The 26,002-nt window shown below is 46.2% G+C and overlaps 1 protein-coding gene across 1 annotated transcript in view; it reads right to left on the minus strand.

The window, feature by feature from the left end:
• LOC126412162 (guanine nucleotide exchange factor for Rab-3A-like) overlaps positions 1-26,002 on the minus strand; it is a 247,794-nt gene that overhangs the window by 141,768 nt on the left and 80,024 nt on the right. Inside the window, exon 2 of the mRNA XM_050081628.1 lies at positions 6,387-6,562. The gene's annotated coding sequence lies outside the window, so the exon portion shown is untranslated. The remainder of the gene's footprint in view (positions 1-6,386; positions 6,563-26,002) is intronic.

Consider the following 26,002-nt stretch of genomic DNA (forward strand, 5'->3'; position numbering starts at 1 on the left):
AAGGAATTTTTACAACTGCAGCGGATTTCATCTCTGATGATTGCTGAATCAGCCGAAGCAAATGTTCTTCATAAGCTTTAACGGCGCTGCGAACTGCAACATCACAATGAGGTCACTTCAGGTATAAGACGAAAATTAGCTATGATTCAACAGTCGACTGTTATTGAACTTCAGGTAGTCTCAGCCATCTTTCTCCTTATTTCCAGAACCAGGTGCTCCAGAGGTGCATCGCGTGGCTGAAATACGGGGAGAGAATGAATGAAAGTTGGGGTATGCTGGAGTCCAGAGGTATTACTGTTTGCGCCCGCCCGGGACGTGTTCCAATCACAGCGCTCGCAGTGTGGCAGTAATCGACAAGCCGCCGCAGGCTATTACCAGCCCAGCTGGCGTTACTACGCTGTAGCATGGACAGGAAGCTTAGCGCCTGAGCAACTTCTGGCTATACTTACACTACTGGCCATTAAAATTGCTACACCACGAGATGACGTGCTACAGACGCGAAATTTAACCGAACGAAAGAAAATGCTGTGATAGGTAAATGATTAGCTTTTCAGAGCATTCACAAAAGGTTGGTGCCGGTGGCGTCACCTACAACGTGCTGATATGACGAAAGTTTCCAACCGATTTCTCATACACAAACAGCGGTTGACCGGCGTTGAATGGTGAAACGTTGTTGTGATGCCTCGTGTAAGGTGGAGAAATGCGTACCATCACGTTTCCGACTTTGATAAAGGTCGGATTGTAGCCTATCGCGATTGCGGTTTATCGTATCGCGACATTGCTGCTCGCGATGGTCGAGATCCAATGACTGTTAGCAGAATATGGTTGGTTGGTTGGTTCAAGAGGGTAATACGGAACGCCGTGCTGGAACCCAACGGCCTCGTATCACTAGCAGTCGAGATGACAGGCATGTTATCCGCTGTAGCGGAACGTGCAGCCACGTGTCGATCCCTGAGTCAACAGATGGGGACGTTTGCAAGACAACAACCATCTGCACGAACAGTTCGACGACGTTTGCAGCAGCATGGACTATCAGCTCGAAGACCGTGGCTGCGGTTACACTTGACGCTGCATCACAGACAGGAGTGCTTGCGATTGCGTACTCGACGACGAACCTGGGAGCACGAATGGCAAAACGTCATTTTTTCGGATGAATCTAGGTTCTGTTTACAGCATCATGATGGTCGCATCCGTGTTTGGGGACATCGCGGTGAACGCACATTGGAAGCGTGTATTGTCATCGCCATACTGGCGTATCACCCGGCGTGATGGTATGGGGTGCCATTGGTTACACGTCTCGGTCACCTCTTGTTCGCATTGAACAGTGGACGTTACATTTCAGAGGTGTTACGACCCGTGGCTCTATCCTTCATTCGATCACTGCGAAACCCTACATTTCAGCAGGATAATGCACGACCGCATGTTGTAGGTCCTGTACGGGTCTTTCTGGATACAGAAAATGTTCTACTGCTGCCCTGGCCAGCACATTTTCCAGATCTCTCACCAATTGAAAAAGGGTGGTAAATGGTGGCCGAGCAACTGGCTCGTCACAATACGCCAGTCACTACTCTTGATGAACTGTGGTATCGTATTAGGGCTGTATGGGCAACTGTACGTGTACACGCCATCCAAGCTCTGTTTGACTCAATGCCCAGGCGTATCAAGGCCGTTATTACGGCCAGAGGTGGTTGTTCTGGGTACTGATTTCTCAGGATCTATGCACCCAAATTGCGTGAAAATGTAATCACATGTCAGTCCAAGTATAATATATTTGTCTAATGTATACCGGTATATCATCTGCATTTCTTCTTGGTGTAGCAATTTTAATGGGCAGTAGAGTATTATATAAATTTTACTGTTAAGTTTTCCGATTCGTTTTCGAAATCATTCCGTGATTATTGTCATCGGAAGAATTCGACAAAAAAAGCCGCTGGAGCCCGCCGAAATGTCGGCGACATACGGCGGGACTGTTTACAGGGGGGCCAGAGGCTCACTTCTCGATGCCTATCTGCCAGTTGATGACACTAAGATCGATAGCCCATTTCACTTAGGACCGGCGTCGTCAGTTGAGCCTGGCTCTACGAAGCTAATGGGAGCACAAAGGCTTTCCGTCCGGGAATTAACATCGAGTGGAGGGCGCGGTGCAGCTACGGCGCAAGCAGTATCCGCGGGGTGGGGCTGTGTCTGCGATATGAATATTCATCCAATGGCGGTCCCGGCGCAGACGAGAGCCGCAGCACGGCGCAGCTGCCGCCAAGCGCTAGGCGGCTGCCTGCCTGCAAGTCAATATTTGGCGCTGGAGGCGGCGACTAGCACCGTCCTCTGGCCGAGCGCGCCATTGTCCGGCATAAGCAGCGCTGAGAGAGCCTCCTCAACAAGGCAGGTCCGCTCTCCAAGAGTCTAGAGGGTCGCCGCGCAGGCACCAACTGTTGCTGCCGTCCCGATGAGCGAATCAGCTTCGTTATTTCTTCACTGAGCAGCCAGAACACTATTCCTAAATACCTAATAGCCGTTATGTCCACCTTCGATACGACGCGTCGCGGCATGGAAGCATTGAGGCCTTGGTAGATCGCTGGAGAGAGTTGACACCACATCTGCGTACACAAGTCACTGTTTCCCGTAAATTTCGGCGAGAAGACGATGAGCTCTGACGCCAAATTCAATCACATGCCAGGTGTGGTCGATCAGGTTTACATCTGGCGAACTGGGGTGCCAGTACATCAATTGGAACTCGCCACTGTGTTCCTCAAACCACTCCCGGCCTTATTACATGGAGCATTGCCCTGTTGAAAAATGACACTGCCGCCGGGGAACAGGTTCGTCAGGGTGTACGTGGTCTGCAACCACTGTACGATAGTCCTTGGCCGTCGTGGTGCCTTGCACGAGCTCCAATAGCCCCATGTATGCCCACTACAATGTTCCAAATGGTTCAAATGGCTCTACGGACTATGGGACTTAACATCTGAGGTCATCAGTCCCCTAGACGTAGAACTACTTAAACCTAACTAACCTAAGGACATCACACACATCCATGCCCGAGGCAGGATTCGAGCCTGCGACTGTAGCAGCAGCGCGGTTCCGGCCTGAAGCGCCTAAGATTGCTCGGCCACGGCGTAGAATGTTCCCCGGAGCATACTGGAGTCGCTACCAGCTTGTCTCTGTCCCACAGTACAGGTGTCAACGAGCTGTTCCCCTGGAAGACAACGGATTCGTGCCCTCTCATCGGCACGATGAAGAAGATATCGGGATTCATCAGACCACTGCGCCAACGTCCAGTGCCGATGGTCACATGCCCATTTCAGCCGTGGTTGCCGATGTTGTGGTGTTAATATTGGAACATGCATGGACCGTCAGCTGTGGATATCCATCGCCAGTAGTGATCGGTGCACTGTGTGTTCACACATATTGTACTCTATCCAGCAATGAAGTCTGATGTTTGGCCCACAAAAGTTAGCCGCCTGCCATGTTTTACCAATCTGCCCAGCCTACGACGTCTGACATCTGTAATGTCGGGAGGCCGCCCAAACCCCAGACATTTGGACATGATTTGAACCCTGGTTTCGCCATATGTTGAAGACACTCACCACTGCACTCTTCGAACACCCGAGAAGACAATGCAGTTTCCGAAACGCTCGTCCGGAGCCTCCGGGTCGTCACAATCTGCCCTAGGTCAAACTTAGACAGATCACGTGGCTTCCCCATTTCACACACGGACAGCGCGCTCACTGATACTACATGCACCGTGCGTGTGTCTGACCAGCAGTCATTCCTCGCCAGATGACGGTGCTGTCGTCTGGACGGGTTGATATAGAAAGTAGGCCGGTGGTCATAATGTCCTGGCTGATCAGTGTATATTATCCCTCACCACAAGCAGTGTTTGTTTCCTTTTGAGTGCGATCGTTGACAGTATCTTTTCGAGAGAATTAGCTGCTCACGTGGCGTTCCGTCGTCGCTTGTGTATTTCATTTTTACGAGGGTGAGCGCAAAGTCTTCGTGGTACAAGAAGTATTAGTTTTATATGATCTGAAGATATACCTCCAGGGTATGAAACCGGTCGTCATACAGTGAAAGCACAATAAACAGCTATTGCGCATTTGGACTTTCACTAACATCGGACATAGTAAAACAGTCTAGTGCATTAATCAGACATGGTAAAATAGTCTAATACATGCACTAGGCTATTTTACCATGTCTGATTTTAAATTGTTTGATTGTTCTTCGCATTATATTTCAAATATTGCTGCACATAATTTTAATGCGTTAACAACACTGAAGCGTCAAAGAAACTGGTATAGGCATGCGTAATAAAATACAGAGACATGTAAACTCGCAGAATACGGCGCTGCGGTCGGCAACGCTTATATAAGACAAGTATTAGATCGGTTATTGCTGTTACAATGGCAGGTTATCAAAATTTAAGTGAATTTGAACGTGGTGTTATAGTCCGAGCACGAGCGATGGGACACAGCATGATCGGACACAGCACCTCCAAGGTAGCGATGAAGTGGGATTCTCCCGTACGACAACTTCACGAGTGTACCGTGAATATCAGGAATCCGGTAAAACATCAAATCTCCGACATTGTTGCGGCCGGAAAAAGATCCTGCAAGAACGGGACCAACGAAAGTGAAGAGAATCGTTAAACGTCACAGAAGTGCAACCATACCGCAAATTACTGCAGATTTCAATGCTGGGCCGTCAACAAGTGTCAGCGTGTGAACCATCCAACGATATGGGCTTACGGAACCGAAGGCCCACTCGTGTACCCTTGATGACAGCACGACACAAAGCTTTACGCTTCGCCTGTGCCTGTCAGCACTGACATTCGATTGTTGATGACTGGAAACATGTTGTGTGGTCGGACGAGTCTCGATTCAAATTGTATCGAGCGGATGGACGTGTACGGGTATGGAGACAGCCTCATGAGTACATGGACCCTGCATGACAGCAGGGGACTAAGCTGGTGAAGGCTCTGTAATGGTATGGGGCGTGTGCAGTTTGAGTGATATGGGACCCTTGATACATCTAGATACGGCTCTGACAGGTGATCCAGACGTAAGCATCCTGTCTGATTACCTGCATCCATTCATGCCCATTGTGCATTCCGACGGACTTCGGCAATTTGAGTAGGACAATGCTACACCCCACACGTCGACAATTGCTACAGAGTGTCCCCAGGAACACTCCTCTGAGTTCAAACGCTTCCGCTGGCCACCAAACTCCTCAGACATTGAGCTTATCTGGGATGACCTGCAGCGTGATGTTCAGAAGAGATCTCCACTCTCTGTTACTCTTACGGATTTATGCACTGCGCTGCAGGATCTATGGTGTCAGTTCCCTCCAGCACTACTTCAGACATTTGTCGAGTCCATATGACGTCGCGTTGCGGCACTTGTGTGTGCTCACGGGTGCCCTACACGATATTAGGCAGCTGTACCTGTTTCTTTGGCTCTCTAGTGTATATTCAGAGAATGTCGAACAATTATCCGACCGCGGTGGCCGAGCGGTTCTAGGCACTTCAGTCCGGAACCGCGCTGCTGCTACGGTCGCAGGTTCGAACCCTGCCTCGGGCGTGGATGTGTGTGATGTCCTTACGTTAGTTAGGTTTAAGTAGTTCTAAGTCTAGGGGACTGATGACTTCAGATGTTAAGTCCCCTAGTGCTTAGAGCCATTTTTTTTTCGAACAATGACCTTGACGTATACGAGCTCTCGACACGTTAACTGGTCTGTGATGACAGCGGAAGAAAACCGGACACGAGGACGACGTGTATTCACTAAATGGTGGTTCATTACCATAAAAAAATTTTTACAGCAGACGTCGGAAAAATTACAGAAATAAATGATGAGTTACAAAACCTGCTATTAGCCGATACACGCAAGTTGCAATGCCCAAAAGAATACACGAATTGCGCGCTTTCTTGGTCGTTGGGACATAGCTGTGACACTGGTCTTCATCATTTTGTTCGCACTGGACGTGCTTTTTATGTTTCTCGTCTGAAGCAGGTACTGCACACCGAACCTTTTCCAAGCATCACTGTTCTTCTACTGGAGCAGTTGTGTTGTTGCATATAATTCATCACTTAATTTTCGTGTTACACCTTCGACAATGTATTAACATATAGCTTTGTTAGAAGCCACATGAACCCGAGAATCACTCTTTTCTTTTTTACCTTATCAGTGCTACTTTTCAACGCTAGGATCGTGCACTCAGTTTCCATACTAAGCTACGACTAGCCTCACACTCCTGTTCTCAGACTCGTCATACTCGCCGAAATGCAGCTGAAAGGAGCGAACAGCGGCGCCTTGATTTCCAATGTATGCAACCCTCAGCATCATTCTCGTACTCGGCACGCTTGTGGTCTCCACAGTATCCAGTGTGTACTCACCCGTGCCGTGATCCAGGCCCCGCGGCCGCTGTGGCACGAGGATGGGACTGAGGCGGCGTTCCTGGAAGGCGGCCTTCACATTGGCGGCGGTTGCTGCGTGGGCGGTGGCGGCGGCAGGGCCAGGGGCAGGGGCTGGAGATAGCAGCGGCAGGAAGCCGGGGCGATACCGCAAGCCTGCAACACCAAGCGCCGTGTCTGCTGGGGAGCCACTCACACACACACACACACACACACACACACACACACACACACACACACCTTTCACGCACTGATTGCCACTTATTAACTGTGTGGTCCACAGATACTAAACCAGAATGAAAAATGCTCCTATCCTAGCATAAAAAAAGGCGAATACGTCCTGAGGAGAGTTACGGAAATACCAGAAGGGAACTAGCTTCTCGCCTTATCTGGCACCTTCAAAGACATTTAAATCAAAATATCTTGACATTTCTGCTTTTCTACACTACTGCACATTAAAATTGCTACACCAAGAAGAAATGCAGATGATAAACGGGTATTCATTGGACAAATATACTATACTAGAACTCACATGTGATTACATCTTCACGCAATTTGGGTGCATAGATCCTGAGAAATCAGTACCCAGAACAACCACCTCTGGCCGCAATAGCGGCCTTGATACGCCTGGGCATTGAGTCAAACAGAGCTTGGATGGCGTGTACACGTACAGCTGCCCATGCAGATTCAACACGACACCACAGTTCATCAAGAGTAGTGACTGGCGTATTGTGAAGAGCCAGTTGCTCGGCCACCATTGACCACCCTTTTTCAATTGGTGAGACATCTGGAGAGTGTGCTGGCCAGGGCAGCAGTCTAACATTTTTTGTATCCAGAAAGGCCCGTACAGGACCTGCAACATGCGGTCGTGCATTATCCTGCTGAAATGTAGGGTTTCGTAGGGATCGAATTAAGGGTACAGCCACGGGTCGCAACACATCTGAAATGTAACGTTCACTGTTCAAAGTACCGTCAATGCGAACAAGAGGTGACCGAGAAGTGTAACCAATGGCACCCCATACCATCACGGCGGATGATACGCCAGTATGGCGATGACAATACACGCTTCCAATGTGCGTTCACCGCGATGTCGCCAAACACGGATGCGACCATCATGATGCTGTAAACAGAACCTGGATTCATCCGAAAAAATGACGTTTTGCCATTCGTGCACCCAGGTTCGTCGTTGAGTACACCATCGCAGGCGCTCCTGTCTGTGATGCAAAGTTAAGGGTAACTGCAGCCGTGATCTCCGAGCTGATAGTCCATGCTGCTGCAAACGTCGTCGAACTGTTCGTGCAGATGGTTGCTGTCTTGCAAACGTCTCTATCTGTTGACTCAGGGATTGAGATGTGGCTGCACGATCCATTACAGCCATGCGGATAAGATGCCTGTCATCTCGACTGCTAGTGATACGACGCCGCTGGGATCCAGCACGGCGTTCCGTATTACCCTCCTGAACCCACCGATTCCATATTCTGCTAACACTCATTGGATCTCGACTAACGCGAGAAGCAATGTCGCGATAGGATAAACCGCAATCGCGACAGGCTACAATCCGACCTTTATCAAAGCCGGAAACGTGATGGTACGCATTTCCCCACCTTACACGAGACATCACAACGTTTCACCAGGCAACGCCGGTCAACTGCTGTTTTTGTTGTAAGTAGGCTGTTTAGGTTTTTATATTGGTAACGTAGCGCTCTGTATGAAAATCACTGGCTGTGCTGTGTGCAGTCTGTGGCTGGTTTGCATTGTTGTTGGCCATTGTAGTGTTGGGCAGTTGGCTGTTAACAGCGCGTAGCGTTGCACAGTTGGAGGTAAGCCGCCAGCAGTGGTGGATGTGGGGAGACAGATGGCGGAGTTTTGAAATTTGTAAGATTGGATGTCATGAACTGATATATAAATTATGACTTTTGAACACTATTAAGGTAAATACATTGTTTGTTCTCTATCAAAATCTTTCATTTACTAACAATGCCTATCAGTAGTTAGTGTCTTCAGTAGTTTGAATCTTTTATTTAGCTGGCAGTAGTGGCGCTCGCTGTATTGCAGTAGTTCGAGTAACCAAGATTTTTGTGAGGTAAGCGATTTGTGAAACGCATAGGTTAATGTTAGTCAGGGCCATTCTTTTGTAGGGATTTTTGAAAGTCAGATTGCGTTGCGCTAATAATATTGTGTGTCAGTTTAAGTACTGTCATGTATAATTGTTCAAAGGGGACGTTTCATATTGTATGAGATCATGTTAGCACGTTGTAGGTGTCGCCACTGGCGCCAACCTTGTGTGAATGCTCTTGAAAGCTAATCATTTGCATATCACAGTATCTTCTTCCTGTCGGTTAAATTTCGCTTCTGTAGAACGCCATCTTCGTGGTGTAGCAATTTTAATGGCCAGTAGTGTATTTCTTAGTATTGGTTGGTTGGTTGGTTTGGGGAAGGAGACCAGACAGCGTGGTCATCGGTCTCATCGGAATAGGGAAGGATGGGGAAGGAAGTCGGCCGTGCCCTTTCAGAGGAACCATCCCGGCATTTGCCTGGAGTGATTTAGGGAAATCACGGAAAACCTAAATCAGGATGGCCGGACGCGGGATTGAACCGTCGTCCTTCCGAATGCGAGTCCAGAGTCTAACCACTGCGCCACCTCGCTCGGTCTCTTAGTATTAGTACCCATATCGTATAATATAAGGCATCGTCTCAAGTAATGTTAGATGATGCCATCATGTCATCCAACACTGAATTTCTCATTTCGTGCAATATGGAACCACCTGTCATTACAGTAAAGGATGCATGGATCCCCAGTCTGAGATACTTCGTATTATTGATCCACACCCACTCTTAGACATTTCCTATTGCAAATCCATGCTGATTCTCGGATACTTTCTACTGTAGATGCATCCCACTCTCTAAAAGCACATAAGGTTGTTTATTTGTTCCTACAACCCTCACCATGCATGTAACAGGGGTTGGGTCAAAGAGCGCTCACTGCGCTGGGGGAGTAGGTTTAACTCGCACAAAAGGGAGATGTTCTGATTTGAACGTCCCAGACGTTGCCAGATAAGTCCAAAAACTAGTTCTCTTTTTCCACATCCCAAACTCTGCCCAGGACATATTCACCTTTTTTATGCTACAACAGTAGCATTTTTTATTCTGGCTCCCAACTTCTACTCTACCATAATCTTCACATCAGACCGTCATACCTTGGCAACCGACGTCGTTTTTCTTGACTCAGGCGACGATTGATCCGATGTGCGTTTTTATTGTTTTTCTAACAACGTAGCTTATCTCGTGGCAACGGATAAAACTTTCACAAAACAAAGACCATTAATTACATATATTTGTCTAACTTACTACAAAATTTGAACTGACTCGCACAAGTTTGAAACATAGAAGTAGCGCGCGTAAAAAATAAACCTCACAAAAAAACGCTTATTTATTTGATTCATTTTACGTCATTCGCGTGCATTCAACTCACAAGAACGAATTTTACATTTGGCTCTGCTTTAAATCATCGTATATCGACAACGGATAAGGATTACGGGATTTGAAAAAATTCGTTTTGAATTTATCCATTTGGCTACCTGATCTATTCGAGATTCGGTTCTGCGCTCTTTAATGATGACTGTTTTTGCGTGTAAAATCCGAACGGTGCACACTCAAATGGTGCCATCACCTAAGCATTAATTTTAGTCCAGTTAAAATCTCTTGCAAAAGTAACTAGTCGATTCGCACAATTTTCCTGGGCGCCAGCTAAGTTTGTCGTTCAAACCTTGCTTAATATACCGAAACATAGCTGCAGTAAGACAAGACGATCGAATGGCTATACAAATGACTGCTGATCCGGGCTAAACCAAAAACATAGCCATTATGGCCGAGAATAACAGAAACTTTTCACCCAATGTTCCTAGCTGAAATAGGAACCGAGCACCAAGACTCTCCCAGACCGCGATTCTGCACTCGTCCTTCTTCAGTATGTAACGATAAGGGCCAGTCGCATGAAAACGAGAGATGGAGAAAAAGAACTAAACGGTTCATTATTTCAAAAGTGGTCTCCAAAACTTTTAATACATTTATCCGACTGTGAGACAAAACGATCAACGCCTTCATGGAAAAATGTCTGCACTTGTTTACGGAACCATGATTGTATCCAAGTGTGCAGCTCTTCAAGCGAAGCAAATCAATGGCTACGAATATCTTTCTTTGGGACTCCAAAAATTCGGAAATTGCACGGGAAGAGATCGGTGTTCCACGGAGGATGTGTAAAGCGTTTTCCAGCGAAAGTTCTGCATGGCCGTGCGGTTCTAGGCGCTTCAGTCTGGGACCGCGGGACTGCTATGGTCGCAGGTTCGAATCCTGCCTCGGGCATGGATGTGTGTGATGTCCTTAGGTTAGTTAGGTTTAAGTAGTTCTAAGTTATAGGGGACTGATGACCTAAGATGTTAAGTCCCATAGTGCTCAGAGCCATTTTTTTTTTTTTTTTGTTGAAAGTTCTGCAGCGTAATCGAAACAACCTTGCTAACATATCGGCCCTCCCAATTCGGCCGAAGAGCTGCACTCGTGGGTACGACCACGGTGTTCCATAGACAGCCGCAAACATTTTCCAGGAAGCCATTTTTCTTCGTGTCTGAAAGTGTGACAGATGTATCAACAGTTATGGCGCTTACTTTTGAAATAATAAACAGTATGCTTACTTTTTTTCTGTCTGTCTCGTTTCCATTTGACTGCACCTCACACTTGCAGAACTCCTCGTGATATGAGAAGTGCTATAGATTTACAAATACTATACGGTGTCTCACAGTGGATGCGTACACCGCAGATGCATCAATTTTGCTCGTTTTTCGCGCGACTGCAGTAAAAAAAATGGCTCTGAGCACTATGGGACTCAACTGCTGAGGTCATTAGTCCCCTAGAACTTAGAACTAGTTAAACCTAACTAACCTAAGGACATCACAAACATCCATGCCCGAGGCAGGATTCGAACCTGCGACCGTAGCGGTCTGGCGGTTCCAGACTGCAGCGCCTTTAACCGCACGGCCACTTCGGCCGGCCGACTGCAGTACATATGTTGCTCTAGTACTACGTGCTTCCGAAGATTTTTTCGAGAAACCGAGGTCCAAAGTTTCACGAACGGGGTGTTGAATGTCGTACGAGAGCGACATCTGTCGAATAGTGGCGTTACCGCAATCCGCTAACGTACTTTTAGTCTCATCCTATTTTATCCGAGTCACTTTTTTTTCTGATCTACCAAACACAGGCACCGCTACAATGAATCAAGTCTCTTCTCAGACTAATAATAATAATAGCAATAATAATAATAATAATAATAATGACAATTATTAATGCAGTACATTCGTAGTGAGGGATAATCGAGATGTAATGAGGAATTATACTGAAATGACCATGTATTTACGGACACACTGATGCTCATATCGGAAATACAGTTTATATTATGCTAAGTAGGTGTATCCCTGTATGCCTTCCCGCGATACACACACTTTTCTTCTATTTTAGCCATCTATGTCCCATGTAAATTAATTTCCTCGTGATTTCGGCTTATTTTCTGATTTTCAGTCCTTCCGCTATTTCTTCATAATTTCGCGCTGTTACTTTCTTCTTTCATTTGTCCATACAATAATGCGCTTTATGAACTTTTCCTGAAAACTCCTAACTTCCTAACACTGTTTCGAAAAATTGGTCCGCCTGAAGTTCATTTCCGCTTAGTCCTTTTTCGCTTTAACTGATTTGTGCCTTGGGATGTTTGTCAAAATGGTCAATTTTATTTTTTAAGATTGTCTTTCCGGGTCCATTCTAACCAAATAACCATAAAACGAAATTCTCCTTTTCTTGAGAGGTTCAGACAGTTTTTCAGTTTGGGTGTGGATTTCTTCAATTATTACTTCTCGTGCAGCACTCCCAACTTTTCTTGGGTATTCCTTTCTTTCTCGGTTATTCAGGTAGCAGAAGTGGATTTAGTTCTTAGACACATTATGTGAATGAACTGAACACACATAGTGACAGTGGAAGCGATTTCGCTACGGAGATAAAAAATTTAAGCGTGAGAAGCATTTTGCGCCTTATTCGTTAGCGTCGCATTTCTGGTGCGTTCCACTGACGACAGAGGTCACGAAAGTTCAGCGGAGGCCTCCATGGGCCGTGACTCGAATCAAGAAACAGCAGAAAAGCGTCGCGTGAATGCTGAACAGTCCAATACAACGAGTTCCATTACGACGGCGTTGTTCGTCTTGCAAGGAGAAAAACCCATTAAGAGATTCCGACAGCGACTGGAGTGGTTCGCCGGAGTCACCCCTTAATTCCAAATGGTATGCGCAGTCGTGCTTCTGCAAATACGCATTAAGCCCCCTTTTACCCGGAATCGACTGCACGCGGACGTGCAACGCCGAAAAAGAATTCTATCTGGTGTAAACGCCAGGCGCGCGCGTTCAGCAAACGACATTCGGTCGTGCTCAGTTTGCCTTCACTTGTGTGCCCCAGTGTTACGCTGGTTACCGACCTTTTAGCGTACCATCAAAGACAGTTCGCGTACTCTCCCCTAGCCGCACGGAAATCTTTCGTATGCTTTCTTGCAGCTTCTGTTGTTGTTGTTGTTGTTGTCGTTGTTGTCGTTGTCGTCATTGCCGTCGTCGTCGTCGTCGTCGTCGTAGTTGTTATGTGTTGCATGAGGGACGTTGTGGTCACCGAAGAAAATGTATTGTTGCTGGTAGAAGAATATAGACACCTTACGTGCTTCTGGGATCCGAGAGATTCACAGCACGAATGCGGCAGGAAAAGCAATACAATTGGCAGAAAATTGCCAAAGCACTGAAGGGGATTACTGGAGACGTCAGACTATGAATGCATTAGACGCTTGCAATAGCGGGAAGGGGGTCAACAAGCACAAGCTTTGTAATTCTTTTTACAGAATATGTACAGCACAATTAAATTTCCTTGAACGTAAACCAGCACGAATATGCTATTATGCTGATTAAAATCTGAACTACACGAAAGAACTGATCATTATGGTTGCTTACATCCGCGGTACATCGCTGATGTTTCGCTGTTATGTTTAAGGCTTTTGATGATACATAAAAATGGTTTACCTGGGATCACGCAATCTGTCTTTTAACAACCGAAACAGCAAATTTTATCAAGAAGTCTATGTGACAGGTCGTATTTCCGGTAATCCCTACCAGACAAAACAGAACGGATTGCCGGACAATTCGCCCATTACAGATAATCTGGTCAGACATGTTTGTGACAACGTACTGATGATAGTCCATCAAGTTATCCCGTCGCTACAGCTTGCGACCTCTACATTTGGAACAAGTATCAAAGAAATCTTTCTTTCAACGCTCACTTCATCCTCTGTCCTTATTGGGTAACGGTTGTTAAACGTCTATTACAGTGGAATGCGCGCTCGCTGAGATCAGATAAAGACAGTTTGCTTGGCTTCCCCAAAACACGCGACATATTAGTTCAAATGATTCAATGGCTCTGAGCACTATGGGATTTAACATCTGAGGTCATCAGTCCCCTAGACTTAGAACTACTTAAACCTAACTAACCTAAGGACATCACACACATCGATGCCCGAGGCAGGATTCGAACCTGCGACCATAGCAGTAAAGCGGTTCCCGACTGAAGCGCCTAGAACCGCTCGGCCGGGGCGACATATCAGTCTGCGTTGGTGCTACATCCGACTCAGCATATTTCAATTACGGGCTATCATTTCCCGCGAAGAGATCGCGATGATGGATATGGCGATACTGCTATCTTTATTAAACATGGAACTGACTACACGCCCCTGCATGTAGATCTGTGCGAAACTGGTGATGCAGTAGGAGTGACTTGAAAGGCTACTGGACATAACACACTGAAGTGCCACAATAAACTGGTACAGGCATGCGTATTCAAATACAGAGGTACGAAACAGCCAGAATACGGCTCTGCGGTCGGCAACGCCTACGTAAGACAAAAAGTGTCTGGCGCAGTTGTTAGATCGGTTAGTGCTGCTGCAATGGCAGGTTATCAAGATTTAGGAGAATTTGAACGTGGTGTTACAGTCGGCGCACGAGCGATGGGACACATTATCTCCGAGGTGGCGACGAAATGGGGACTTTCCCGAACGACCATTTCACGAGTGTGTCGTGAATATCAGTAATCCGGTAAAACATCAAATCTCCGACATCGCTGCAGCCGAAAAAATATCCCGCAAGAACGGGGCCAATGACGACTGAAGAGAATCGTTCAACATGACAGAAGTGCAACCCTTCCGCAAATTGCTCGAGATTCCAATGGTGGCCCATCAACAAGTGTCAGCATGCGAGCCATTCAACGAAACATCAGCGATATGGGCTTTCGGAGCCGAAGGCCCACTCGTTTAGCCTTGATGACGCACGACATTAAGCTTTACGAATCCATGGACCCTACATGTCAGCAGGTGACTGTTCAAGGTGGTGGAGGCTCTGTAATGGTGTGCAGTTGGAGTGATATGGGTCCCTGATACGTCTAGGTACGACTCTGATAGGTGACACGTACTTAAGCATCCTGTCTGTTTACCTGCGTCCATTCATGCCCATTGCGCATTCCGACGGACTTGGGCAATTCCAGCAGAACAATGTGACACCACACACGTCCAGAATTGCTACAGAGTGGCTCCAAGGACACTCTTCTGAGTTTAAATACTTCCGCTGGCCCCAAAACCTTCCAGAAATGAACATTATTGAGCATATCTAGGATGACTTGGAACATGGTGTTCCAAAGAGATCTCCACCCCCTTCGTATTCTTATGGATTTATGGACAGCACTGCACGATTCATGGTGTCAGTTCCCGCCAGCACTACTTCAGACATCAGTCGAGTCCGTGACACATCGTGTTGCGGCACTTCTGCGTGCTCGCGTGGGCCCTATAAGATATTAGGAAGGTGTACCAGTCTCTTTAGCTCTTCGGTATATAAATCTCATATCAGTACACCGAGCACCAGATGCGAATATAAAGTGTGAAAGATTGTGTGATTTGATCGGCGCTAATGAGCAACCAAAGATAATAATAGGTGATGTCATTGTGGATTATTCAGCTTGGGATCCGTCACGTACAGACAGAATAGGAACACTGATAGCGGAGGTAACAGAACAGGACAACCTTACAATACTAAATGATTGTACACCTATTCGGCTCACCAGGTCAATGCAACAACCCAGTTCTGTGAACATTTGTTTCTCATCGCCTACCACTGCGATAGCCGCCACGTGGGGGGTACCGGTACTGCATGAAACTGCATGGACCACCAACCAATTTTGATAATACTACCATATTGCGCGCATGCCGGTACTCTTCCACTGTAGAAATGGAATACTAGCAAGGTCAACTGGTGATCATGTCAAGTGAAGATTGCGGAGGAACTGACCAACTATGCTGAACGCAACAACGCCTGCGAAAACTATGATAATTTACTACAAATGATGGATCACGATGTCGATACCGCGCTACCACGCTGTAGTTCGTTCCGCGCGGACAGTACATAGTGCACTTTCACCAGTTTGGTAGGATGAAGATTGTACTACTGCTATTGCAGAAATGCGGGCAGCTTTGGAAGCTTATAGGCGACGCCCAACGTCTGAACATTATGTGCAATTCAATCGTGTACAGGCGAAAGCCAAGTACCTATTGAAAAGAAAGGAAAGGAAAGGAAAGGACCAGCTGGTAAATCCTTTGTGACAGTCTGAACCAATCAACAATAATTTAAAATAATATAAATCGTATTCTCAGAACGTCCGCTAGGTGTGATACATTCGTCATGCGCTCCCCACCCGTTCCGACTGCAATTTCACACTCCGTCGCGCCGAACGGGCAGTGATACACGGTATGGAAAACGTCCAACTGGAGGATGACCAGCTTCATCATCTCAGTGAACCATTCTGCGACAAGAATCTTCACAGGACACTGGCACAAGATACGAATACCGCTCCCAGACCGGACAACATAGCCTATATTATGATGCGGCTGGTTCCAGAGGTGGGAAAACGGTAACTGTTCAGATTTAGTCATGCAGCATCGTACACTCACATTGATATTCCGGAGCTGAAAACTGGTCGCATTGTCCCCATTTACAAGACAAGAGTGGGAAGCAGCAACATCATATACGCTACTAACATTATCATCATGTTTTTACAAATCTTTAGAGCGTATGATTGTAATAGTGAATAGAATCAGTATCTTCCTCCAAACGGGCAATAGGGTTTTAGAAAAGGTCGAGGCACTTCTGCTGACATCGCTTTAGTAACTGACATGCAGATTTCACTTAGTGACAAGTAGTATTTGCTCGCAGTTTATAGGACCTTTCCAAAGCCTATGATTGTGTTCTGCTCCCACTGTCAGCGCAGTCGTTGAAAAACCTTGGCGTGCCTAGTATGTCTATTCGCAGTCTATACCATTTACTGAACAATAGAGCATTAAATATACAACAAGATGAGGGATACATAGAGCCCCGGCACACGAGCAGAGGTTCGGTCCTATCGCCGCTATTATTTAATCTATACGCTGCGGAACTTTCAAAGGAACTATCCAGGCATTTGCCTAGAGCGATTTAGGGAAATCACGGGAAACCTAAATCAGGATGGCCGGACGCGGGATTGAACCGTCGTCCTCCCGAATGCGAGTCCAGTGCGCTAACCACTGCGCCACCTCGCTTGGCACACCGGAGAGAGTGGAGGCGAACACAAGGGAATGCGCATTCGCCAGTGTTCACTGTCAGTCGCAGTCGCTTTTATCTGCCGACAAGCGTTTACACTAGAGGGAGCGAAAGAACAGCAGATAACGAATATAGCCTATGAACGCTGCATTTTTATGTCCTGTTCATAATAATCAGCACACACGCTACAACACTACTTACAACGAACCCTTTGACTGAAGTTCACATTTGAAAGTGTTGTATTGACAGTTGACAAGAAAAATAGTAGATGCTAATGACTCACCATGTCCATCAAGTGGACGACAGAAAATGAGCAATCCGGAACCGCGCGACGGTCGCAGGTTCGAATTCTGCCTCGGGCATGGATGTGTATGATGTTCTTAGCTTTGTTAGGTTTAAGTAGTTCTTAAGTTCTAGGGGACTGATGACATCAGATGTAAAGTCCCATATTGCTCAGAGCCATTTGAACAGAAATGAGTGTCCAGGAGGTGCAGTGATCAACCTTATACGGGATGTTTGTATTACACTTCACAAAATGGACATCGTCGACTTTCAAGAAATGTTCGAAACAAACCATTAACTTGCACGAACACCGAATCAAAAATGGCGCGCTACAGTGATGACAAAGGTTCGCACCATCAAGGTCGAAGGTGAAGTCCTTGGAAGTTACAAACCGTACACGACGTTGAAGCATGTATTCACTCTCAAAGAATGCATATAGAATCATACTGGTCCAACGGAGCGATGAGAACTGAAGGAATGTGATGGCATGCAACCGAATGCGAAACAGTCTGTGATGGAGCTTATCAAGAAAGCAGGCGTAGCTGCAGACAGTGCGATAAAATGTTTTACAGGTACCGAAAGAACAAGCATCCAGAGGCTGAATTTATCCAGTGGTTCCACACGTGGCATAAATTGAAATGTCACTCTTTTAAGGACGGATAGTTTGCTCTAACGAATATGATTTTTATGTGCAGACTAGGAATCAACCAACAGCCAGTTACTTTGGCCAAAAGCAGTATTCATACCATAGCTGCAGTTCTCTTACGCCCGTTTTCCAGCTCTTGCTTACTGTGACGTAAATATTCACTACTGCCCTTGAAAAGATCAGGAACACGACAAAGAGTCGTAACGGGGCAGAGCACCTCCAACTTCTCGCAGCCCAACAAACAACTTTCCAGCCAATTTACCATCCAATCGCCATAACTGTATACTAATGCGTTAAGGCATTGATGTTAGTTGATCTTGATACAACTCTCTCGGCTTCTCTAGTTTCCACGGTTTCTTTCATATGCACTTCCTCTTCAAATTCTGATTGGTCGGAATAGAAAACAGATTCCTTACTTAACAATGGGATAAGTTTGCTTATCCCATCTACAAACTTTCGGGCTGTTTCCGTAATTTGCTGTGCATCGTCAATTGAAGTTTTGTTTGAAATTTCCGTATCTTCTTATCTTAGGTCTTCTGTAGCCCTGTTTGAAGTTACGCAACCGTCCACTGTGTCCCTTGGAATCACTGTGATCCATGTCCCGCGCAGTTTGCTGTGCGTAATGTAGTAGGTCACAATTATGTGCATCCTGTAAACTGTATCGAGCGTCCTCGAAAAGTACAAACGTCAGTCTTTGTAAAACGTGCGCCATGCCCTCCCTTGAATATACGTACTTCTTCTTATGCACTACACGGTCATATTGCTGCGGACTTATTCGAAATCTGTCCGTAATTTCTTTTTTACAAAGCTGTGGATGATCTTGCATGTACGTAATGATGTTTAGCACGCGCTCCTTGGACAACGATTGCCCTTCACTACGTTTCACTCGAGACGAGATTTGTGGCTCGCTGTCTGACAAGGGTGATGAACTCCGTGGTTCGACACCGATTTCAATATCACATTCACTTGTTACGCACGTATCGTGATCATTGTACTTCTCATATACATTGTCCGCGCAGTCGAGCGTATACGATACCACACATTTCACTGGCTCATCTTGCAAAAACGCTAATATTTCCTCTGCCTCTCCCTTGTCACTCTGCGGAATCCCTTGGGTTCTTTTCCGACGACATGCCAACTTCGGCAACTATTGTTTTACGAGGTGTGTTTTTTAAGTAAGTACCGTTTTGAAATTAAAAAAAGACGTGCTAAGATATCTCAATAATTTTATTTTTACGTGAAAGCCTGTACCTTAATCTACGCACTGACGCCATTACAGTCTGATTCTTCATTCTTTACGTTGTGTACTGAATGTTTAAGATGCCTCCGATAATCTTGAGTCCCGCCGACTGTGAAGTACGGGCTGCTATAAGATTTCTTAGTGCTAAAGGCCTAAAAGCGATCGATATTCATTGTGAGATCTTGCAGTTTACGGAGAAAACATTATGAGTGATTAAATGGTAAGAAACTGAGTGAGAGCATTTAAGGATGGCAGCACAAATGTGCATGGTGAACAACGGAGTGGGCGTCCTTCGGTCCTTAATGAAAGTTTGGTGCAGGAAGTGGACAATAAGGTGAGAGAAAACAGACGCTTTACGATTTCCTCCTTGCGGGATGACTTTCCTAATGTTTCTCGTAGTGTTTTGTATGGCATTGTGACCGAGCACTTGAATTACAAAAATTGTGCGCACGTTGGGTACCGAAAATGTTGACGGATGAGCACAAAACCAAACGTTTAGACAGTGCACAGACTTTCCTTGAGCGGTACCACAACAACGGTGATGATTTCTTAACTCAAAATGATACGGGCGATGAAACATGGGTGGCGTACGTCACACCAGAATTAAAGCAACAGTCCATGGAAGTTGAGCAAGGGCATCGTTTTGCTGCAACACAATGCCCGTCCGCATGTGGCGAATCAGACCAAACATCTCACCACATCTTTTCGATGGGAAACACTAGATCATCCTCCGTACAGCCCCGATCTTGCGCCCAGTGACTACCATCTGTTCCTGCACTTGAAGAAACACCTGGGCGGTCAGCGTCTTCGAGACGATGACGAAGTTCAAAACAGTGGTGATGCAGTGGTTAACAAGTCAGGCGGCAGATTTCTATGAGGAGGGTATTCAAAAACTGGTACAACGTTATGACAAGAGCCTCAATATTGACGGAAATTATGTAGAAAAGTAGATTAAGGTACAGGCTTTCATGTAACAATAAAATTATTGAGATATCTTAGCACGACTTTTTTTAATTTCAAAACGGTACTTACTTGAAAAATACGTCTCGTAGATACAATGCAGTGTTTGCTTTGTTTATCGTTGCCATTGCTGTGCTTTCTATCAACGCCACTAACACGGTAGCACTATCGCGAGTTACACGACTAAGCAGTTCAACTACGCTCCGTAGCATCATGGCTTTAGCAGGCAATGTTGTGGTTGCATGTATGAAACGTCCCCTTACAAAAATTTATGAATGACTGTGCTGATAAACCTCTTACGTTATTTGCTTTTCAAACAGCTGAGCAGAACTGAACGTACTCAGACATTTCTCTCTTTGCCTATTCTGATCAACACTAAACTGACACCCAATATTTTTAGCGCAACGCAATCTGACTTCCAAAAATCCCTACAAAAGAATGGCCCTGACTAACAATAACCTATACCTTTCATGAATAACTTACCTCACAAGAATCTTCGTCACTCGAACTACTGCAATACAGCGAGCGCCACTACTGCCAGCTAAATAAAAGATTCTAACTACTGAAGGCACTAACTACTGATAGGCATAGTTAGCAAATGAAAGATTTTGATAGAGTATATATATATTAGTTCATGACATCCAGTCTTACAAATTTACTGTCTCTGATGGACACATGTCCAGATTATCCGCCCTCAAAACTCCGCCATCTCACTCCCCACATCCACCACTGCTGGCGGCTCACCTCCAATTGCGCAACGCTACGCACTGGTAACAGCCAACTGCCCAACACTACAATAGCAAACAACAATGCAGACCAGCCACATACTTCACACAGCGCAGCCAGTAATTTTCATACAGAGCGCTACGTGGCGTTACCAATAAAAATAACCTAAACAGCCTACTTACACATTGTACACACTATGTGGGGCTTCGTCGAGTGCCGTACACATCATTCGCCTTTTGCGACATCGCACTCACATGTTGCTTGCCAGACACTTACAGAAAGTACTCGCAGGGAACTATCAGACAGCAACTATGAGCGAATATTCGCCCAAAGTGTAAACAATTCTGCGAATACTGTCTGGGAGTACCTAACTGTCTGGGAGCAAAAAAAACGCTCACATGTAGCCCAACTATACCGTCTTTCTTTCTGTTTTTTCTTTTTTTCGATCAGTTTTTGAGCCCGTCTGTGCCTGCTCCCCCTGGTACGGCCCTGGAGAAGGGCTGACGAGGGTCCAGAGGGCGCAGCCGCCAGGCCAGATTTCCGCGGCCCCTAGGGCAGCGCAAGCAGAGCACAGGGCCGGCTGCTGCGGCAGACACGTGCTGGGAAACCTGACCCGCGCAGCTCGGCGCACTTGTGGGGATTCCGGCGACCGCCTAATTATTCACGTGGCGTCACAGCGCTTTGACGCACGAACCGTGTACGGCCGAGCCGAGGGGGGTCGGCGAGCGACTCCGGCGCAGCTAACCGAGCACCGCGTCCTCTGTCAGACGACGCGGGGGTAACCGAGCACCGCGTCCTCTGTCAGACGACGCGGGGGCTGAAGGGAGCAGGACCGAAGCCACTGACAGTGCCACCACGTACACAGCCTGCAAGCTACCGAGTAATACACGCTGGAGGTGACTCCTTATTATCTGTATTCCTATCCCGTCAACAGAGATGAAGTATCATAGCGGCAGTCACCAGTGGGCCAAAGGCCCCAAATGCACTGTTTACTGTGTACGACATAAAAGAAGACTGGCACACGAAAAGATAGATATACAGGATGGTCCATTGATCGGGACCGGGCGAAATATCTTACGAAATAAGCGTCAAACGAAAAAACTACAAAGAACGAAACTCGTCTATCTTGAAGGGGGAAACGAGATGGCGCTATGGTTGGCCCGCTAGATGGCGCTGCCATAGGTCAAACGGATATCAACTGCGATTTTTAAAATAGGAACCCCCATTTTTATTACATATTCGTGTAGTACGTAAAGAAACATGAATGTTTTAGTTGGACCACTCCTTTCGCTTTGTGATAGATGGCGCTGTAATAGTCACAAACGTATAAGTACGTGGTATCACGTAACATTGCGCCAGTGCGGACGGTATTTGCTTCGTGATACATTACGCGTGTTAAAATGGACCGTTTACCAATTGCGGAAAAGGCCGATTTCGTGTTGATGTATGGCTATTGTGATCAAAATGCCCAACGGGCGTGTGCTATGTATGCTGCTCGGTATCCTGGACGGCATCATCCAAGTGTCCGGACCGTTCGCCGGATAGTTACGTTATTTAAGGAAACAGGAAGTGTTCAGCCACTTGTGAAACGTCAACCACGACCTGCAATAAATGATGATGCCCAAGTAGGTGTTTTAGCTGCTGTCGTGGCTAATCCGCACATCAGTAGCAGGCAAATTGCTCGAGAATCGGGAATCTCAAAAACGTCTGTGTTGAGAACGCTACATCAACATCGATTGCACCCGTACCAAATTTTTATGCACCAGGAATTGCATGGCGACGAATTTGAATGTCGTGTACACTTCTGCCACTGGGCACAAGACAAATTACGGGCGATGACAGATTTTTTGCACGCGTTCTATTTAGCGACGAAGAGTCATTCACCAACAGCGGTAACGTAAACCAGCCAACTTTGGGAAAATCCTGCTTGCTGTGTTACCCATAGTGCCATGTGCACGATTGGGCAACGGAAAATCCACGATGGTTGCGACAAGTAGAACATCAGCGACCTTGGCGGGTTAATGTATGGTGCGGCATTATGGGAGGAAGGATAACTGGCCCCCATTTTATCGATGCAAAGAAAGCATGCCAAATTTAAAAGAACGCCAATCCCCGAACATTTTCGAAGTTTTGCAGACAGTTAGCATGAAATTCAGTGCGAGATGCTTTCAGTAGTTTCCACAACGAAACTCTGTCCCCATATGTGGCAGAAAACCCAACGCAATTCTGGTCGTATGTAAAGTACAACAATGGCAAGACGCAACAGTATCTTACACGATAGCAATGGTGATGTTGAAGTTTCTCACAAGCGACTATGACGTGTCGCCTCAGTTGTGTTGCCTAAGATAGCATACTGTCGTATTAAAATACACAATTTATAACACTTAAAACACTTGATAATCGCACTTTGAAGCCGAATTCATGATTGTGTAAGTGTAAATGTAACACTGTAAATAAACACCAGTCTAATGGCGGTACCGACTTTAAAGAAATATATTATGACTGCGGCCCCGCATTATGAAAAAGTTACTACATTAATGTCTTCCACTCAAAAAGACAAGGTAATCAAAGGGATAATATAGCTGCAACTAGGATTGCCAGGTGTCTGGATCGAGGCAGCAGGTCCGGCATTTTACGGTCGTGTCAGGCTAAATGCATGCAGGTCCAGGCCTGGCCGGCTTTTGTTAGGTCTTCCAGCGATGAGGTAGAGTAAGCACAAACGCGGCCTGTTCAAAGATGATGACGTAAGCACGAGGAATAAGTATAAGGATGAATATGGAGACTCATCATAAGGACGTACAGATACACCAACCACTACGATTCGTTTCTCTCTGTCCTATGTTTTTTTCACTAGGCTGAATGAATCTGACACACAATTAATTAACGACTGAAAATACCCAACTGACTATTTCTCTTTAGGGGAAGAAAACAGTGTTAGTTGCTATGTTGAAATTACTGCTTATTTGTTCATCAATGCCGCGCGTTTCGCGTAATTCAAGGTGCCTTCAATTGGCTTACATTAAAAAGCAATCTAATTCGAAAGGCTTGACGCTATCTTGGGATTTGACGAAATTAGCGAAATCAAAAATTTGACTTACAGATAAATTCGATAAGGGCAGAAGCTGAAGTAACAATTGAAATTTGTGCCAAGGTCGGGACTCGAACGCCGGCCTCCTGCCTACTAGGCAGATGTATTATCCACTACATCGCCATGGCACTGTGGCTAACCCAGCTGCACGGATTACCCTAGTGCAGTGCCCTCCCCTAACAGAAACTTCACACCTCAGCCCATCTTGATTTTGCCTTCTTAAATCGTCAGTATTGCCGAGGTTCTCCCTCACTGGAATAGCACGCCAGCTTTGGGAAAATCCTGCTTGCTGTGTTACCCATAGTGCCAGGCAGGTGTAGTGGCTAAAACATCCACATACTTTACGCACGTCGGCACTTGCACTCTGCTACTCGGTTGCTGAATACGCTGCCCCAGTTTGGGAAAGATCAGCGCATGCGAAACGAGTGGATCCTCTGCTGAACGATGCCTATCGCGTAATTACGGGATGCTTAAGACCCACCCCGGTTAGCTAACTTTATTTGCTTAGTGGCATAGCTCCACCCAACATCAGAGCGCCTCAAGCAGCTGCGCGACCAGCGCCATCCTCTCTTCGGACAAAACCCTCCACACACAGATCTAAAATCAAGACGGAGTTTCCTCACCTCAGTTCAACCGATCGAAACCTCAAAACAAAAGGCCAGATTGTCAAAACGGAAAGCAACACTGCCTACGGGAGACCAGGCACCTCTAATCTCACCCAACGAACAATTGGCCTCTGGAAATGAACTAAAATGGCCACTATGGAGAACCCTCAACCACCTACGAACTGGGGTGGGCAGATGCAACGTAAACATGTGTAGATGGGGATACCGAGACGGGACGGACACTTGCCAGTGCGGACAGACCCAAACAATGGACCACCTCCTAGAATGCAGCAACATGGGGGAAGTGTGCAGGAGAGAAGATCTGGCAAACGCTACGGCAGTGGCAGTTAAATGCGCTGAATTTTGGTGGGACGTGATTTGATATATATACTATGTGTGTCTTTATATTGTAATGTGACTCCCCATTTTGGGTTTGTTTTACTTATACATATGTGTATTGTATTTGTATTTGTGTGTATATGTAATATGTGGGTTGTCTATGGCTTGGACACGATTAAATAAATAAAATAAATCTGCCTAGTAAGCAGAAGACGTAGATCCAAGTCCCAGTCGTGGCACAAATGTCGACTCATTGCTTCAGCTTCTGTCCTTATCGAAGATAAAACTGACACTAAGTATGTCTCCATGAAAATGTAATTCCCTCACATCAACAGAGTACCCAGAAATGTTGATAAGCAAATAAAGGATATCGATGATGAAACATACCCAAAAATAAATTGCCCTCGTCCCGTGCAAGAAAAATGGTCGAGACAGATATACATGCTCCCGTCATTATTAAGAGGACAATGGGGAACATATATTTGCCACTATTATTTTTCTTGCACATGACGAGAGCAATTTATTTTTATGGATGTTTCTTTAGTGATGTCCATAACTTGCTTGCCGATAAGTAAGTCTTATTTCTAATTTTCCTAATTTCGTCCAGTCCCACGGTAAGGTCAAGCCTTTCAAATTCAACTGTAGACTGAAGCGCCAAAGAAACTGGTATAGGCACGCATATGCAAATACATAGATACGTAAACAGGCAGAATACGGCGCTGCGGTCGGCAACGCCTATATAAGACAAAAAGTGTCCGGTGCAGTTGTTAAATCGGTTACCGCTGCTACAATGGCAGGTTATCAAGATTTCAGTTTGGACGTGGTGTTATAGTCGGCGGCCGAGCGATGGGACACAGCATCTCCGAGGAAGCGATGAAGTGGGGATTTTCCCGTAAGGCCACTTCACGAGTGTACCGCGAATATCAGGAATCCGGTAAAACATCAAATCTCCGACATCCCTGCCGCCGGAAAAAGAGCCTGCGAGATCAAGGCCAACGACGACTGAAGAGAATCGTTCAACGTGACG

Source organism: Schistocerca serialis, chromosome 7 (assembly GCF_023864345.2).
Source record: "Schistocerca serialis cubense isolate TAMUIC-IGC-003099 chromosome 7, iqSchSeri2.2, whole genome shotgun sequence".
Taxonomy (NCBI): domain Eukaryota; kingdom Metazoa; phylum Arthropoda; class Insecta; order Orthoptera; family Acrididae; genus Schistocerca; species Schistocerca serialis.